General features: G+C 41.6%; 1 protein-coding gene and 1 long non-coding RNA gene across 3 annotated transcripts in view; both read left to right on the top strand.

Annotated features, from left to right (window-relative positions):
* The first annotated feature begins 518 nt into the window (after positions 1–518).
* LOC145429753 (uncharacterized) overlaps positions 519–19,995 on the top strand; it is a 170,887-nt gene continuing 151,410 nt past the window's right edge. The window contains exon 1 of the long non-coding RNA XR_013910041.1: positions 519–838. This is a non-coding gene — a long non-coding RNA (uncharacterized LOC145429753). The remainder of the gene's footprint in view (positions 839–19,995) is intronic.
* LOC113026357 (alpha-1,3-mannosyl-glycoprotein 4-beta-N-acetylglucosaminyltransferase C-like) overlaps positions 13,862–19,995 on the top strand; it is a 78,353-nt gene continuing 72,219 nt past the window's right edge. The window contains exon 1 of one of the 2 annotated variants that reach the window (XM_026175049.2): positions 13,862–14,154. The gene's annotated coding sequence lies outside the window, so the exon portion shown is untranslated. Of the gene's footprint in view, positions 14,226–19,995 lie in introns of both variants that reach the window. The other variant, XM_026175052.2, reaches the window with a different exon arrangement.

A 19,995-nucleotide genomic window follows, 5' to 3' on the forward strand; every position in this document is an offset into this window, starting at 1 on the left:
ACACGCTCCTGCACACCAAATCTGGAACTACTGTCCATCATGTGTCGTCCTTTTTATCTACCTCGGGAATTTACATCGGTCATTGTAAGTGCCGTTTATATTCCACCACAAGCGGACACGGTCACCGCCTTATGCGAGCTGCATGAGGCACTCACACAGCACCAGACACAACACCGGGACGCTGCGCTTATTGTGACGGGGGACTTTAATAGCGCCAACCTCAAACGCGCAGCGCCGAACTTTTTTATCAACACATCACCTGCCCCACCAGGGGTGAAAGGCAGAGGTGTGGACTCGAGTCACATGACTTGGACTCGAGTCAGACTCGAGTCATTAATTTTATGACTTTAGACTTGACTTGAAAAAATGTTCTAAGACTTGTGACTTGACTTGGACTTTTACACCAATGACTTGGGACTTGAATTGGACTTGAACCGGTTTACTTGAAAAGACTTGATATTTTACCCCAAATATAAAATTTAACATGCATATTATATGGGGATTTAAAATGTGACGTCATTCACGGGTAGAACCGCAAAGGATTCTGGGAACTCGTGGCAAGCGGTACTAGCGCACGCAGGCTTTCAATTAAAATCAGTTAAACAGCGATAAAAAGAAACACAAAAATGTCAAGAAGCCGTTGTATTATTAACTGCAATAGCCGGTCGCATGACAGCCACGGGAAGCCGACGGGTAAAGAGATCGGTTGTTATCGGATTACGTCGTTGAAGAGAAATTGTTCAAGCCATGTTTCCGAAGTAACAAAGATGCGACGGATGGCCTGGATTGCAGCCATTCAAAGATCAAATATAACGTCCCAGAACACTCCAGCTCACAGGTTAGTCTGCTCCAAGCATTTACACGAAGGTCAGTGTTTTTTAGTAGTTAATACATCATTTTCATAACATAATTGGTGATATAGGTTACAAGCAAGTCTGGCGCTGAACAGAAATTGTCGCGCTATGCTCCTTTATTTATTGTGCATAAATAGTGAATTGTCCTGACACAATATTGCGTTTCGCTTCTGTTATTATGGTACATTGACAAAAACATATACTTTTATTCACAGGATAAAACAGGTTTTTTGTATCACTAATTGCCCAGTACGATTACAGCATACAATATTGTTGTCACTGCTACATTTCTGTGATGCTACCAGAAATTATTTCCACTACTAATTAATTACCGTTGAGCTCAAAGGTCCTATTAATAAACGGTTAAGGAATGTGTATTTATGACGACGATTTGTGAGACTGGTAAACTTATGATACGTACGATGGTCTTTCGTTCGACACGGTGCGTTTCAAGGTCCTGTACCCATCTGTCGGTAAACTGTACCTGGGCTTGTTGCAGTGACCTGAAGTTACTAAACTTCATGAGTGTGTGCACTCACTCCAAGAACCGTATGATTATAAATATGCATATAAATATGCTAAGATGAGATAGCTGACTTCATCTAACTAGCAAATGTTGTCCAGGCTATGTTGGTGATACAGTTTTTTTTAAATGTGTATGATATTTTTGTCATGCGATTTTAAAGCCGGTCCTACAACCGCATCCAAGAATAACATGCAGCTTATCTCAGAACTGTCGGTGAAAATTATTCTTGGAGCTAGGTTTAATTGAGCTGCATTTTAAAGAGGTGCAATTTCACAATTTGTGTATATTTTCTAAGTTCACTATTTTGTCATGTGTTGAGAAAAACACAGATTTTAAAATTACATGGTCTAATATTTACATTTAGCATAACTGCAACATTATTTTTTCATTTTTTTTTTTTTAAAGACTCGAAAGGACTTGAAATTCAAAGTTTCAGACTTGTGACTTGACTCGGACTTTTACACCAGTGACTTGAGACTCGACTCTGACTTGCCTGACATTACTTGAGACTTGACTTGAGACTTGAGGATAAAGACTTGAGACTTACTTGAGACTTGCAAAACAATGACTTGGTCCCACCTCTGGTGAAAGGACACTGGACCACTGCTACACTACGGTCAAGGACGGCTACAAGGCACAATCCCGCCCCCCGTCTGGCAAATCTGATCACGCCGCCATCTTCCTCATGCCAAAATACAAACAAAGGCTGAAACAGGAAGTTCCGGTTCAGAGGAAGGTCGCGCGCTGGACGGATCAATCGGTGGCCGCGTTACAGGACGCACTCGATGACGCAGACTGGGGCATGTTCAGAAACAGCTCCGACGATGACGTCAACGTGTTTACGGAAGCGGTTGTGGGATTCATCGGGAAACTAGCGGATGATACCGTGGAGACAAAGACTATCACAACGTTTCCCAACCAGAAGCCGTAGGTGGATAAAACCATCCGCGACGCTCTGAGATCCCGCACCGCTGCCTACCACACGGGACTCATGACGGGGGACATGGACCCGTACAAAGCCGCGTCATATAACGTGCGGAGGGCGGTGAAAGAGGCGAAGCAGCGCTACGGGAGGAAACTAGAGTCACAACTCCAACAGAGTGACTCTAGGAGCCTGTGGCGGGGACTAAGGACAATAACGGACTATAAAGCACCAACAACCGGTATGACGAACGCGGCCGTGACTCTGGCAGACGAGCTGAACACTTTCTATGCTCGCTTCGAGGCTGCAGCTAAGGTCTCCAACAATGCTAGTGTTAGCGGCGCTAACGGCTGCAGACAGGAAGATACTGCCAGCACCGGAAACGTGCTCGTCATCTCCGAGCATGAAGTAAGGAGAGCCTTCAAGAGAGTGAACACCAGGAAAGCAGCAGGACCAGACGGCATCCCAGGTCGTATCCTAAGAGACTGCGCATACCAGCTAGCTCCTGTGTTCACTGAGATATTCAACATCTCTTTATCTCAGTCGGTGATCCCCACATGCTTCAAAGAGTCCATCATTGTTCCTGTCCCGAAGAAACCCCACCCTGCTTCTCTCAATGACTATCGCCCTGTAGCCCTCACCTCAGTAGTGATGAAGTGCTTTGAACGCCTGGTCAGAGACTTCATCATTTCTTCACTACCAGACACACTGGACCCACTACAGTTCGCTTACCGTCCAAATCGTTCCACAGACGATGCCATCTCTCATCTCCTCCACACATCACTCACTCACTTGGACACTAGAAGGGGGAATTATGTTAAAATGCTCTTCATAGACTACAGCTCTGCATTTAACACCATAATTCCCTCCACACTCACCACCAAGCTGGAGCATCTGGGACTCAGCTCATCTATGTGTCAGTGGATCTCCAACTTCCTAACTGGCAGACCACAGGCAGTAAGGATGGGCGGACATGTGTCAGCCTCCACCACTCTCAGCACTGGAGCCCCCCAGGGGTGTGTTCTGAGCCCCCTGCTGTACTCTTTGTACACATATGACTGTGTGGCCACTACCAGCTCCACCACCATCATCAAGTTTGCTGACGACACCGTCGTGGTGGGCCTGATCTCTGATAACAACGAGACGGCCTACGTGAAGGAGATTAGGAATCTGGAGAACTGGTGCCAGAGGAACAACCTCCTTCTAAACGTCAGTAAGACAAAGGAGCTGATAGTGGACTTCAGCACTAAGCAGGAGAGGAACTACCAGACCCCCGTCATCAACGAGTGCCCAGTGGAGAGAGTGGACAGCTTCAAATACCTCGGAGTTCACATCACGCAGGACCTGTCATGGTCCTGTCACATCAACACCGTGGTGAAAAAGGCCCGACAGCGTCTCTACCACCTCAGACGCTTGAGAGACTTCCAACTGCCCTCCAAGGTGCTCAGGAACTTTTACTCGTGCACCATAGAGAGCATCCTGGCGGGAAACATCTTAACCTGGTTCGGGAACAGCACCATGCAGGACAGACGAGCTCTACAGAGGGTTGTGCGGTCAGCTGAGCGCACCATCCGCTCCGAGCTCCCTGACCTGCACTCAATCTACAGCAGGCGGTGCTGGACTAAGGCCAGGAAGATGGTGAAGGACCTCAGCCATCCCAACAACAGACTGTTCTCTCTGTTGAGGTCAGGAAAGCGATTCCGCTCCCTGAAGACCAACACAGAGAGACTGAGGAGGAGCTTCTTCCCGCAGGCGATACGGTCTCTCAATCACACCACCACACAGTACTGACCCACACATACAGTTCTTACACACACACTGGACTTTCTGGACTTTGGTTTTGCACAACACTGGTCACTATATTCTTCATTTCCGGTTAATACTTGTACAGCTGCTGTTATTGTGTATATATTTATTTAGATTTAGATTTCTTCATACATTCTTATATAGTTCTATATTGTGTATTGTGTATTTTGTTGTACAGTTATTTTATTTTCAACTTTAATTTATATATTTTATCTTATTCTTCCCAGTTAAATTTACCCTTCATTCTAATTTGTGTTGTACAGTTATTTCATTTTTAACCTTAATTTATATTTTATTCCTTCCTAGTTAAATTTACCCTTTTTAATTTTTCATATTTATTTCCTATCTTATTCATAGTTTTCTTTAGGTCACGAGCAGTTGTCCAAGCATTTCACTACATATCGTACTGTGTATGACTGTGTACGTGACAAATAAAATTTGAATTTGAATTTGAATTTGAAATTTGAATTTTTTATTCTTTGCCTGAGATATTGATGCTCGCATTCTGCCATTCAGCAGTAGTTATTTACTGCCACTCATACTTTCTCTAAGCGACATGCCACAGTCAACATAAAGCTGCAGCTTTAGTTAGTGTTTCAACAGTTTTTCAGTGCTTTCACAATCAGTTCTGCAGTATATTCTCTGTCAGTCACACACATAAAGAAACGCCTTGAAACGATGCCTCACACATGTCACCTCAAAAAGCAAATTATCACAATTTTGATGTTTTGTTAGTCTTTTTTTTAATAGTTTGAACAAAAGATGACAAATGACAAAACAATTTAATAACAGAGAAAACATCTCGTAAATCAGTATGTAGGGAGTGCAACTCAGATAAGTGTGCTCATTTGGGCTCCGCTGCTTCTCCAGACGCTGGCCAAACAGATCAGTTGTCAAGTGTTTGGGGAGCAACTGTTCTCTGACTTCTAATTTTGCACCCCAAAATCTGAGGCAATCACCCAATCAAACACAGCAGCACTGTTGTCACCATGATAAATAATAGGAACAGATGAATAATTATGCCAAGAGGAATCAATTCTAATTCAAAGTTTCTGACAGGCTAATGGATGGCGCTCCAGTTCTGTTGTGCTGGTGATGTGAAACGCTATTGGCCACCAATGATGGAAGAAGAAATCTCACTGCTGCTGCTGTTATAGTCTACGCTCTAACAGTGTTTGGAAATCGCATGATGTATGGAGGTGATGAGGGAAAGTATTGACTTTTTTACCTTGAACAATCATTGCTCTGACTGCACACCGCAAGGTCCAGTATTAATCATTCATTGCATCATGTTTTGAGTTAATGGTATTTCAGTGGTGAAAGAAGTGCTTAGATCCCTTACATAACACCATCTGTTACAGGTTTTCATTAAAGACAGGAAAATTCTCCTCCTTTATCTTATTTGTTCTATTCTATTATCAACACAGATGGTTTGTAAGCATCATTTTTGCTGTCGTAGCTGCTTAAACCCAGGTGAGTTCTATATACAGGTTGGTGGTTTAGTGGGTCAACTTCACCATCAATCCCCCTGATCGTGAATGATCAGAGGATGATTAACAGCAGGGGAAAGATGATGAAACAAGATTTTCCTTCATGAATGTTATTAGGATGTTCTTTTTCTCATGAAATATTGAGAAGCTTTACCTTTTCAAGTTTTCGACAATTATCTAAAAAAAAAAAAAGATCTAAAAGTTTAGAGGAGAAATATCTCTTAGGTTGAACTCCAAATCAAACATTTATCTGTTTTCTATAGATGTGGTTCCTTTGTTGTTGCTGAGCCAGTTCTGTCTTGCTGCTTTTTGTGAACCAGCCAGCATTTTTGAAAATTTTGATCTTCAAGCTGCATATGCAAATCTGATGTAAATTACTTCCCATAGCCTCTAAAGTCAGTGATTCTCACTTCGGGACCAGTAATTTCGTGCTGCTCTGGCACCTGTATATTTGCTAGAAACAAGTGGGGATGATTCTAGTTGGATGAAAGGTAAAGGACCTTGGATAAGGTCACAAGCAGATACAGATATTGTATTTATTCAGACCACTCAAACTTAAAATGACTGTGGTGTTAGAGAATACAGTTAAAGTGTTTGTGCCATCACCCAAACACTCAGTTTCACTGTTTTGACTCTGTATGATATACAAGAAGGGGGAAAATATCTAAACTGGTGATCTCAGGCCCATTGTTTTGGAATTTCAAGAAATTCTTTTGACTCACCAAATAAACTATTATTTTATGTGAGAGGAAAATCTGTTTAAAACCACATTAATCAGGCAAACACATTAGATTAGAGTCTGTTGCTTGTGTTTTTGTATCTGTGGCTGTTACTCATTTGCTATCTGGCTGCGAGGCTTGCACAGAGCTGTTATAGTTCTAAGTTTGTTTGGCAGCTAAATATGATAAGATCTTCTTTCTAATGTATCCCAGATGGAGGAAATAGTAATTTGCATCCGTTATCGGAGAGACAAGACGAGGCTGTGTCAAACTGTTTGAGAAAATTCAAATATTTTTCTCTGTCCTCGCCTTCCACCCGCCCTCCTGTGTTTCCCTTGGATTAAAGAGTCATCGGTCGACCTCAAAACATTCTTGGAGAGTCTTGAACGTCTAAAACCCTTAATTAAGCCGTGTTCTGAAACTTTCATAGCCAGTTTTCCGAACAGGAAATCCATATTCACATTTCATAAAGAAGAAGGTCATGAAGTACGACACCAAGAAACCAGTACATGGTTGTATTTGAGCATATATTTGTATCACTTCATCAGTTTTCTATTGATTTATTCATCGATTCACTAAGCTTAGCTTTTCTGCAAAGCATGTGTGAATATCTAAAGTACACACTAAGCACCCGATGTATAACTGAACAACCTTGTAGTGTTGATAGAAAGTATAGAAATATTAAATAAATAATATTTAATAAAATATACTAAATATATGGCTTTAAGTGTGTGTGTGTGTGTGTGTGTGTGTGTGTGTGTGTGTGTGTGTGTGTGTGTGTGTGTGTGTGTGTGTGTGTGTGTGAGATACTGAGCATCAGTGGGTCTGGTGGACACTGATATCTGTTTTCTGTTTGAGTGGACTGAGCATCGACAGTTGCTTCAGGCTTCTGACTTAATCATCATGTCAACTCTCACTGCATCTTATGCTGAGTGGCGCTGGCAGAATAATAATGATAATTTACTCATTTATATTTCACAAGTGGAAGAACAACTATTGCAAAATTACCTCTTCCCTTCAAAAACCTTTTTAAATTAACGCTTATGTGAAGTCCACTGATTACTTAACAAAGACTGCAGCCATGCTAAGCTATGCACTATGAAGCTCTAGTTAGTACAGGGTGGGATCACAGACTAAAGATACTATTCATAATACGCCACCCACACAAATGGCAGTTTTATAATATTTGATCATTATGATAATTTCATAATCAAGTTTATGGATTTTATATTAATATACATTTAATTTTTATTTATTATTGATTTCGTTTAGTTCACTAGCTCCAAGTTTAGCTATCGCCTGTTAAAATTATTCTTCTAAACTGCTGTGCATTTACCATTTAAGCCCTCGGAGAATGATAAAGTAACAAGGATTCAAATCAAGTAAAACTGAAGATGTAGCCACCATAATGTCAAACTAAAGTAAAACTTTGGAGCCACAAGGGACCATAATTGGAAAGCAGGGTAGGCAGTGCTAGGAAGCATGGCTAAGCCCCAATCAAACAGGTATAGAGACTGGTCCCCTGGCAACAAGCATTTGCTAGGAAAGTGTATATTCTCTGATGCCAGCCACCAATTAAGTTAAAAATGGAATTAATTCATTTAGTGGTGGCTGAAGTTCACATTATTGAAGTGACCAAAAAATCACTTCAATAAAGCGATCTATTTAAAACACAATCCACTTAATCCCACCCTCGTTATTTTCCTTCCCTCCCTCCTCCCCAAACCATAAAAATTAAAACAACACCTGACCATATTCAAACTATGTGTTATATGTTAGCAGCCCACTTGCAGCCCCCACCAATCACTAGGCTTATGTGACTAGGGCTCTAGCAGCACTGGTTAGCACATTTCATCCATAAAATGTGTGGCTGTAACACACAAAGACCTGCTAATTACAGCTAAGTAACAGACTAATAAAAGACCACAATTTCACTCTGCAAAACTAAAGCAAAAACTTATTGGGCCACATTGTTTGTCATGTATTTTCTTTGAAAGTGCTCAAAAAAGCACCAACAACACAAACCTGGTGAAGAGGCTCAATTCAATGATTCAAATCAGACAAAGTCTAAATGGATGAGTTATTAAAAATACCCACTGTTCAGTTCTCATGAAAGGCCAAATGCCACATGTTTTGTTTTTTTCCGTGTTTCTGGCTACTTTTCAGCTCATTTCACAATCAGCTCATAGTTCCTGTGTGCTACCCTTCATGTCATGTTTTTTTTAAATTTTATTTACTTGTTGGAGCTGGCTCATATCAGATGTTATTATACACTATATTGGCAAAAGTATTCCCGTATCAGCCTTCACATGCATTTGAACATGTGACATCCCATTCTTAATCCATAGGGTTTAATATAATGTTGGTCCACCCTCTGCTCCTATAACAGCTTCAGCTCATCTGGGAAGGCTTTCCTCAAGGTGATGAGTGTGTTTACGGGAATTTTTGACTATTCTTTCAGAAGCGCAGTTCAGACACTGTTGGATGAGAAGGCCTGGCTCAAAGCCTCCTCTCTAATTTATTCCAAAGGTGTTGTGTAGGGTTAAGGTCAGGACTCTGTTCAGGCCAGTCAAGTTCTTCTACACCAAACTCGCTCATCCATGTCTTTATGGAGCCTGCTTTGTGCACTGGTGTGCAGTCATATTAAGGGCTTCACTGAGACAAAAAAAATATCGGCCTAGAGTTTTTGGTCCAGGTGTCCCATCGTGATTGCACACATACAAACATGAAGTTGAGGACCACATGAAGTTTGGAGATCTGTAGTGATTGACTCTGCAGAAAGTTGGACATCTCTGTACTCTATGTGCTGTATGATTTTATACTCACCACTTCATGGCTGAGTTGCTGTTATTCCATATTGCTTCCACTTTGTTATAACACCACTAACACTTGGCTGTGGAATATTTAGTAGCGAGTAAATTTCACAGCTGGACTTGATGCACATGTGGCATCCTATCATAGTACCACAGTGTACCCATTATTGACAAATGCAGAGGTAGTCTGTATGCCTGGGTGCTTCACTTTATACACATGTGGCCACGGAAGCGATTGGAACACCTGAGTTCAATTATTTGGATGGATGATTGAATACGTTTGGTAATATTGTGTATAAGAAAAATATTTAAATTAGTTTAGGTTGCAAGAAAATTTAACTGAAAGTCAATTTAAGTGTTTATGTTTACATGGATTCTGATCCAACACCACTGGGGTCACTTTTCAGTTCTCAGTTTTTGCAATCATAATTATCATAATCTCAAATAACTGTGCATTTGGGAAGATCGCAGAAACATTCATATTCATCCTTGAAATATATCAAACAGCTACTATAATAAAATATAAGTGTGAAGTAATGATTTCATTACAATATTGGTGCATGTGTAAAAGCAAGTTCTTCTAGCTATAACAGTATATGTTTATTTGAACTGCATCATCCAGACAAAATATAACATTAAAAAAACGTATCTGCATGTCTGTGAATGAATCTCAGAATTGTAAATAAAGATGTGAAGGTGCCAATCACAAATTTAGATCTGGACGTCCACTAAGGGAGTCCCTCCACCAAATTTCTTCAGGATAATAAACAAACAAGCAGGCACGGAGGGATAGAAACACCTCTCACATAATCGACAGACACTCCAGCCCCCTATAAGAGCAGGACAGATGTTCCAGCAGTCCTCTTTAATTTTCTGTCATATCAAAGCTGCTGCACTTGACTTAGGCTCGTGCTTACAGCAGTGCTGTAACAGCAGGAATGCTGTGCTCCTGTGTGGTCTTACACGGTGTGATCTGCATGATTTAGGACCCTTACATTTTTAAAACAGCAGCAGCACATTTTCTGATAGTCAAACATGAAAAAACACGGAGCACCTCATGCCTTCAGCACGATTCTGATTCTGCTTTTAATGTGTTTTCCACGCTGAATTAGAGCAAATATCATATAAAGACAGGGCGGCATGGAGAATACACGGGCTCTACATTTAAAGGGGCTTGACAGCTAATTATAATTGCAAATTGGGAACTTGACTCCTGGCTCTCCTTTGACAGAGATCCAGCTTGAACTCATCATTAAATGTTGCATCCACTGATATTCCCCAGTCCTCAGACATTCATGGCCATATGTATGTTAAATATTTGTATCACATTAAATGCATCTCTAACTTTTGTTATCATTTTAAAAAGAAATCTCTTTATCAGTAGATAGCTTTGATATATAACGATGGATATAAAAGACACGTTATCACGTCTAAAACCGAAGCTAAAACCTGTTACTAATGGCAACACTTGAAGACGGAACGAAAAGTTGGACTTTAAAGACAGCGGGGAGGCACGGTAAAGGTACAAAGGAGATAACAGCCTTCATGGTGTCACAGCAGTTGTACACAAAAAAGTGACAGAAATAATGAGAGCATAAGAAGTTCAAACCATTTCCAAGTTTTTCAGCTCCACGTAGCAGACTAGTTACTTTATGAACTCAGATGCTGCTGGACAGTCGAAAGTATAGAGTCTGTTAACTGTCTCAGTGGAGAAGGAAAATCTTTGAGAAAATAGGAACAAGGATGTTCAGCCACACCCAGGTGTTGTCTTTAAACTGCATTTATGCTTATTTTGTTAGAAGACATAAGCTAGTGCCTTCACAAAATAGCTTAGCTATCTAACAGTTAACAGAAATGAGAGATAATTATATCACTGTTAGGGCTGCCACAAACGATTATTTTGATAGTCGACTAGTCACCGATTATTTTTGCGATTAGTCGACTAATCAGATCATCATCCATTGGACGTAAAACGTACAGCTTATTGCACCAGCGTGCATCTGCTCTTATATAACTATCATTAGCTTACAGCTTGAAGTGTTTAAGGTCTGTGCTAACTAAAAATAAAGACAAGATGATAGTTTATTAAATTTTAATGAAGTTTGCAGATTGTTTCAGTGAAGTTTAATAAACTCCTTGCTATCTAAAATATAACAGGACACCGGAGTATATTCTCGAGCATCTCTCACTTCTGATAATCAGTTGTCTGCTTGACGTTTAGTCAGCTGTGTAAAAACTATAACTTTAATCTCAGCCAAACCGATTTACTCAGGAACAAATAAAATACTAAAAAAAGCCAAATAATATCATTTTTAAGTTATCTCAGTGACTTATATATCATGTTTAACCTGAGTAGCGAAAGACGGCGGTGGGTTTGAAAACGATTTGCCGGGAGTCCGGTGTTCTCACCGGCTCTATTGAGCCTTGAACCCCGGCTAGCTAACGAGCTAGTGGGTAACAGACGTCTCCGAAAACGTCGGAGCGCTTTTGAAAATATGTGGTGTCTTGATAAACTGAGCAGATATTTGAGGTTTACACAGCTACATTCTCGCCTGAAAATATGTTAATATTAACACTAACTAGCTGCTGCCATTGTTGGAAACTGAGCTGGGTTGCGCTATGAATTCTGGGACAGAGCTTCTTCTTCTCCGGGGTTTAACGGTAGCTGACATCCTTGCACATGCAGTGCTGCCATCTTCTGTTTCAGTCCGTTATTACACTCTTAAATACTACTACTTATTCTTGCGTCTTTTGTGATCTTACAAAGCTTCAAACGACGCGTCGACTATTAAATCAGTCGTCGACGATTTTGATAGCCGACGTAATCGTGACTAGTCGACTAATCGTGGCAGCCCTAATCACTGTAGTAACAGGACTTCATCGTTCGTCATCATTTGCCTTTTATGGTTTGGCTGGATTGGAATTGGGAACCTAAAATCTCTTCAGCTGTTTCATAGAAGAATGCTGCATAAAAGACGGACATTACCAACAGTCAAAGATTAGTTTGTAGGTTCTCATTCTGAAGTCTTAGCTGGAGCATACTCACTGACTGACACATTTAGTTTTTGAAGAGCCACAAGGTAACATATTAGAAGGAAGTGCTAAATAATCAGCTTAAATGCAAGACTGAACTTTGCCATTACTGAAGCAACAATTAACCAAACATCGACGACAGTCAGATAACCAGGTTGGCACCCACCTGTCACTCCCATGTCCCAATAATGTCCTTTGGAACTCCAAGTCGGGGGTTCGACTCCCAACCAGAGCATCTGTATTCAGTAAGGGTCCCCCAGCTAGACCCACCCCATGCTAACCTTGGAGCTGAGCAAGAAAGAGATAACTGAAGCCATACTGGCTTGGAAGTCACCCAGATTAACAAGGTCCACATCAGGTGTTGAGGAACCAGCAACACTGATGAAAACTGGGCTACTGTAACAAGAAAGCATAAGTGGGCAAGGGATGAGAACCGGGCTTTTTAAATAATTCTAATAGAACTCTATTAGAATATGCCCCAAGGTTTCATTAGGTTTATTTTATAACCTATGGTCATTTCAATAAGGGGAGATCATTAGAAAGAATGAACATGATTTGTTGAAAATATGAACAGAATATAGATAGGCGTTTGGCCGTTAGACTCCAATGGCCTGTCTTGGCGGATCGGCGCTTGAGTGATGAGCGGTGGACATGGGGAGAAGGTCGGTTGCACAAAGGCGTCTGCAAAAGAGAAAGACAGATGCGCAGTGAGATTTAAATTACGCAGCATGAATCCTGATTGGCCTGGAGAATGCCGGGAGAAGGTGATCTGACCAGACCAGTGATAACACAAACAGCTTGACAGCGTGGGAAAGTGAGAGTGAAAAAGCTTAGATTTAGCCAGCAGCACCTAGGAGTGGACAGATGTGAGACCATCAATCTTCCTTATTGAATGCATAAGTTTCATTAACAGAGTCTGAAAAGAGGATTATCCAGGCTAAGCACACTAGCTCATAATTTGTCAGTCACAAAGTATGAGCCAATGAATGAGCGCCATTCTTCTCAAAATCCATTTCACTTCGCAGGTCAGGTCAGGGTTCAAAACATCAAGCCGGTGATGCTGAAACTGCTGAGCTCGAGGTTTCAAAATGCAACTTCGTAAGCCACGAGCCTCTGTATACCAGCTATGTTTGACATAAAGCGAACAAAGCACACTGTGACTACATTTATTTATGCTGTAAAGTAGGGCATTTTGACATTGGAGTGTTTTGTTTCAACTAGCCTTTGGAACTGGCCTCAAGTGGCCATTAGAGGAACTGCAGTTTGCCACACTTGGAAGCTGGCTTTAGGATGTTTTGCAGTGTGTCTGGAGATCCCTTTTTAAAGAGGACCAGAAATGTATCTTATGCATTTCAATCATGCTAATAGTGTTAGTAAAAATAAATTTGCTTGAAGTAAAAAATAAAAGTGCCTACACAAAGTGACTTGGCATAGCCTTCCAGCTATGCAAAGTCACTACATAAGCCCCAGGGCTCACAACTCCCTGAGGCAGGCACAAATGCGATGGTGGTTTTATGCGATGCTTACCCACTTAGAATAAATAAAGCGGCTGAAGTGACATGCTTTGAGTTTGTGTAGCTATAGGTGTAACACGTTGCCTCTTTAAGGCAGAAAATCCAGAGAGAGAGAGAGAGAGATAGTGCAGGGTGGGGGCTGGAGAGAAAAGTGGGAGCCAATAAGAGGCAGTGGGAGCAGACACAGTGTTTGTGACACCTTGTGGTGGAGCGTGAGGGGGTGGCAGAGTTTGAGAGAGAGAGAGAGAGAGAGAGAAAGGAGGGGGTACCACTGGATAGAGAAAGAGAGAGAGAGAGAGGGAGAGATCAAAGCGAAAGAAGAGACAGAGGAGGAGAAACGAGGATGAGAGATAGCAGCATTGCAGCGAGAGCGAGCGCGCGAGAGCCCTTCCTGCCTTTGCAACGAGTGTTTACTCCACTTTTCCTGAGAGCCGGTTATCTCCCCTCTGCGTGAGTCATGGAAGTGATTTACTGTAGGTGAGTGGAGCGGCGCGGCAGCAGAAATACACAGATCTGTGCGTGTGCGTGTGTGTGCGGACCGTGGGGAGGTAAGATCGCTCCGTATCTCCCTGGATGTTATTTTCACAGTTTGGTCCCTCCATCCTCTTTTTCTTTCCCATCTCGTCGTGAGAAGCCGTACAACCAACTTCTGCGGAGTTTGGGTCTTGTTCAAACAGCCGCTTCTCCTCCTTTCCCCACATTTGTCCTCTCAGGCGTAGGATACTTTGTGCTCGTGCAGGCTGTACACACACTGTGTAAAGTGTGAAAGGCACGCTGCAGTCTCTCTCTGACAGTCTGAGCAGCATTTAGTGCTTCTGTATTGACAGTCGGACTCAACGGGGCTGAGGGCTGGAAGAGGATGAGAGGGAGATGACTCAAATCTCTGCTTGAGGGACCTGGAGGGTAGCAGCATCAGCGATGATGATGTCGATCTGTAGAAGAGCAGAGATGGAGACAGAGAGAGAGAGAGGGAGGGAAAAAAAGAGATAATCTTGCACAAATAAGCTTTGGCTGCTTGTCAGATTTTTACACAGTATTTTTATGTCTGTGACAAAGCTGATGCCAAATACGTGCATGTAGATCCTGTGTGATGGCTCCACAGCTGGATCTTCTCCCTGAGCATCTCTCTATGTCCCCACTAACTGAGGTGTGCAGCCTGTGGTTTTGTTGGTGTGTGTGTGTGTGTGTGTGTGTGTGTGTGTGTGTGTGTGTGTGTGTGTGTGTGTGTGTGTGTGTGTGTGTGTGTTTAAGGCAGGTGATCAGAGATTTCTGGCTCAGACATCCTGAGTGACAGCTGAGCTCTATCACAGCTTTCATCATGACTCAAGCTGGTAAACTGTAGCTCAGCTTGTGACACAACCCCCCCACCCCCCACCGTCATGAGGGAATAACCTGCCTTCATCTCATGGCTGGATTAGAGTGATTTACTGTCGCTCCCCGTTAGCCTGGATGTGTTTGTGTGGGGTCTGACCTATTATGGCACCTAATGGCCTCATATGTTATTTCCAAAAGGACATTGTCAAATGGTAAGCACTGTTGTCAGCCACATCCAGCTGGACTGACAACAGTTGTTATTAATGTTAGCTCTAGTTCTGACCCCTGTGAAAACTACTACTGGCAGATGTGCTGGACAAGAATTAATAGACCCTTTAAAATTAGAAATTACATTTAGTGCAGACTGGATTTACCATCAGCCAGGATTTCCTTCACTCTTGCTAAAGGACAACTCCAGAGGATATTTTTATATTTTCTAGCTGGCCTGCAAAGTAGTCCTCAACACAACTCTTGATTGAATGTACAAAATATTAGGGTCACTGCCCTCGCATTGATCTTCAGGCCCTCTCTCCACATCCCTGTTTTCTTGCAGCTTAAAAATCCTTTTTCATTGATTCGTCTCCTCCTTTCTACCTGCACTCCCTCTGTTGTGATTCATATAGATTTAATACAGGGAATCAATGAAGGAAATGGCTGGATTGACCTCATCTGTGTTGTTTGTGGAAAGACAAAGAGCTTCTGACACCTTTTTAGATTCAGTTTGTTACCCTGTGAGAACTGCCCGTGACTTTTAAACAAACACATTCGCCTTCTTTTAAATTCGAGACATCATATGAAAGATTCAGAGGTGCAGACAGGTGAAATAGCTCACGCTCATGGATCGATGAACAGGCAGGGAAAAAAGTGTAAATGAGAGAAGCAACAGAGCTAATAAACACGAATAGCAAGTTGTACCACAGTTGGTATTACTTACAAATCAGTGTCAGTCTGCTACCATCATATCGAGCGAGCAGAGCTAAATTGGGCAAATAAAGTTTTTGAAGCATGCACCGAATTTCTTGAGAGCAAAACAGTTTTTTTGTTTGCTTGTTTTTTACAGTACAGTCCTTTCATGTTCACTCACATCACTCACTGCACTTTGAGAAATAGGAGTACATTAAAAGTGCACTGCTGTCCTTAAAAGTGCAGTTTAAACAGTAAATGGACAAGTACTTATAAAACACTTTTCTACTCTAACTCAGCACTCAAAGCACTTTTTACTCCAAGCCTCCTTTACCCGATCACACAAGCATTTTTTTCTCTATATTCAAGCACCTTCTCTAATATTCACACCGCAATAGATGAATTGCAACCTAATGATCTGCTGACATGGAGATTGTAGCTGGGCAGCGAATCGTCAACCGACTGGTAGACAATCGGTCGCTCTACCTCCTGAGCCATAGCCGCCCAGTCAACACCGAAGTAGCCTGCAGGGTTAATTAGTGGTATCCAAAGTAATTAGGCGTGCAATCTCAAGGGTAAAAAACCACAAACAATGGTATACATGTTCCCAAGCAATAATAGGTGCATCATTGCACACTTTCATTTAGCTTTTATGATTAAATATAAATATAAAGGGCAGCACGGTGGTTAGCACTGTTGCCGCACAGCAAGAAGGTCCTGAGTTCAATTCCACCATCAGGCCGGGGTCTTTCTGTGTGGAGTTTGCATCTTCTCCCCGTGTTTGCGTGGGTTCCCTCCGGGTACTCCGGCTTCCTCCCACCGTCCAAAGACATGCAGTTTGTGGGGATAGGTTAATTGGATAATCCAAATTGCCACTAGGTGTGAATGTGCGAGTGAATGTGAGTGTGAATGGTTGTCTGTCCCTGTGTGTTGGCCCTGCGACAGACTGGCGACCTGTCCAGGGTGTACCCCGCCTTTCGCCCTATGACAGCTGGGATAGGCTCCAGCGCCCCCCCCCGCGACCCTGAAAAGGATAAGCGGAAGCGAATGGATGGATGGATGGATTAAATATAAAGTTTGGTAAAATATTAATGTTGCTCTTAGATTTTAAGATTTTTACATTTTAACATGCAATAGTAGAGAGAAAACTCCAACAATGAGGTGACTCCATAAGTCAAGCACTTGGCAACAGTGGGAAGAAAAACTCCCTTTTAACAGGAAGAAACCTCCAATAGAACCAGGTTCAGGGAGGGGCGGCCATCTACCGTGATGACCAGTTGGGCTGATGAGAGGGAGACGGGACAAAAGACAAGCTGTGGAAGTGAGCCAGAGATTAAATATTAACTAATTACTAAATGCAAAGTAGTAAGTTAAATAAAAAAAATAATAATTCAAGTCTCATATTGTGTTTCACTTCTATATTGGTAGCAGACTTTTAGCACTTTTGCCTCACAGCATGAAGGTTCTAGTTTCAGTGGGATCATTTCTCCCTAGGCCTGTTTGGTTTTATGCTATATGAACTGCAGTGCATTTCCGAGGCTATGACTTTATAATTATAAAAATATTGATTGATTATTATGCAGTATTTAAATTTTTTTGTAAAAGATGCATTTTTGTACTCTTACATTACATTTTAAAATGCTCCTTCAAAGCTGTTCTCTATTGGGCCAGAGATGTTTTCTGTCAATTATCTTATAGGATAGCACCCCAATGACAAGCTTTTGTACCTCTAATAGGACAATAAAGGAGCATTTTTAACACTCTCGTGACGCAACTTGTCTTCTGGTTACAAAATATGAAATGTCCACTCAAGATTTTTTTTATATCTATGAATGTTCCTCAGTGCATTTTAAAATCTCAATTGTCACGTTGCACCTCTGTCTTTGAGAAATATTGTTAGTTAGTAAGAAAGCAGAAGTCTGATGGGAGCAATTCGACTTTTGCCAGTTCATAATAAATATTCACTTTCTTTGTCACTGAAACACAGTTAAGTGTTTATGCTTGCTCAAAAGCAGCACTAGAAGAGCCTTGCTGGTTGAAAAGTTTCACATTTGTTACCGACAGGAGGTGCTGGGTGTGGTAACACTTGTTATGCGCAGCTAAAATGTCTTGGTGCTACATCACTGCAGCTGGTGTGAGAGTGGAAGTCAGCAAAAAACAAAGAAAATCTTGGTTGACTGAAATTGTAGCTTCTCTTCGATTTATTTATGTTGGATGGGTTTGTGGTTGTCATTAGATTAATTAAATCTCCTTCAATACACTGAGTGCATACTCAAGGCTTATTCACCAAAATTAATTAGAGATAAAAGTAAAAAACTAGCATTTTAAGTGATATTACACCTTGTTATGATTACAGATTTGTACACCTGCCTATACACTGCTTAGTCAAATCCAGGTGTTTTTTTGTAATGTAATCTTTTACATTACATTATTATGCTGAAGAAAAACAAGCCTTTCTGAGTAATAAATCCCACACATGATATAATTCTTTATATATCTGATGAAAGAGGAGGCTTCTCTTGTAGCATGGTATGCGTGTTGCTGCTGCTGGCAGGTACTGGGAAGCTGCTACAAACCTATAAATAAATCACACATATTGAAATATGTCAATTCTGCTGTGTTTACACTCAAAGCCTTGGATAGTAAATGTAAGATGTGTTGAAACATCGGTACAGAGACAAGTTAGCTTTCTCTTTTTAGAAGATATGGTGTGTGGCTTGCTGAGTTTGTGATATATAAAATGAGATTCAACTCGACTTTTTCTTTTTAATGGGGTCCGTCAGTTTGGAGATACGTAAACTTTCTGCAAATTTTGGTTAGACATGCAATGTTCATTAGGTTATCATGGACTGAGGAAGAAGGACCCAAATACATACCAAAACAAGTAAAACTGTGAAAACTGACTTTAAAAAGTCCATGAGGTACAAAAATCCAAATAGTCCCCCCCCCCAAAACAACTGGTGCTCTAAAAAAGAACTCAAGGACAGGCTGGGCTAATAGGGAATGAGCTGGGAAACTAAACACAGCTAAATCACATAAAGTAATGAACAATAGTTGAACTACAAAACATAATCCAATGACATGACAGAGAAAGTAGAACTACGCAGCAAGTGACTGCCACAATAAAACAGGAAACTGTCATGGTCCAGAGTCTGCGACTCCGTGTTTATGTTTAGTTTATTAGTATTCTGTGGTTTTGGTTACCTTGGGTGTTTGTACTCTTCTGTTTCATGGTTCATGTTCCTATGTTCTGTGTCCCCCAGTCTGTGTTAAGTTGGTGTGTTATGTCATTGTGTGTATGTGTTTCCTGTTTTATTGTGAAGGTCTGCGTCTTATGTGAGAGTTTTCAGATTGCCTCCCTAGTCTCGTCTCGTTAATCACTCCCAGCTGTGTTCCCCACCTGTGTGTAATCTCCCTGTGTTCTCTGAGTGTATTTAAGTTGTGTCTTCTGTCATAGTAGTTGCTGGTTCTGTAGTAGTTGTCTTTTATCCTGTCTCATGTCTTTTATCCTGTTTTCCTTCTCTCACCCCAACCGGTCGCAGCAGATGGCTCCGCCCCTCCCTGAGCCTGGTTCTGCTGGAGGTTTCTTCCTGTTAAAAGGGAGTTTTTCCTTCCCACTGTTGCCAAAGTGCTTGCTCATAGGGGGTCATATGATTGTTGGGTTTTTCTCTGTATCTATGAAGCGCCTTGAGGCGACTTATGTTGTGATTTGGCGCTATATAAATAAAATTGAATTGAATTGAATTGGTTCGTCTGTGTTGTTTCCCCTCGGTCTCCCTGCATCTCTCCATGTGTATTTCCCTGCATCTTAGTTTCTGGTTGGTGTTGTTAGTTTACCCAGTTTAGGTTCCCGGTTTCATGTTCACCCACCATTGCTCTTTGTACCCACCCCTGTAAATAAATACTCACCTGCACCAGAGCTGCCGCCTTTTGGGTCCTTCCTCCAACTCCACACGGCTTGCCCCGGCAAACCGTGACAGAAACAGGAAACCCAAACTGAGACAGAGACTTAATTAAGACACAGGGAACGCAGGATAAACTGAAATACCGAATTATAAAATATTAACAAAACTAACCATGACCAGATCCCACATAGGTAAA

Source organism: Astatotilapia calliptera, chromosome 7, assembly GCF_964374335.1.
Source record: "Astatotilapia calliptera chromosome 7, fAstCal68.1, whole genome shotgun sequence".
Classification (NCBI taxonomy): Eukaryota; Metazoa; Chordata; class Actinopteri; order Cichliformes; family Cichlidae; genus Astatotilapia; species Astatotilapia calliptera.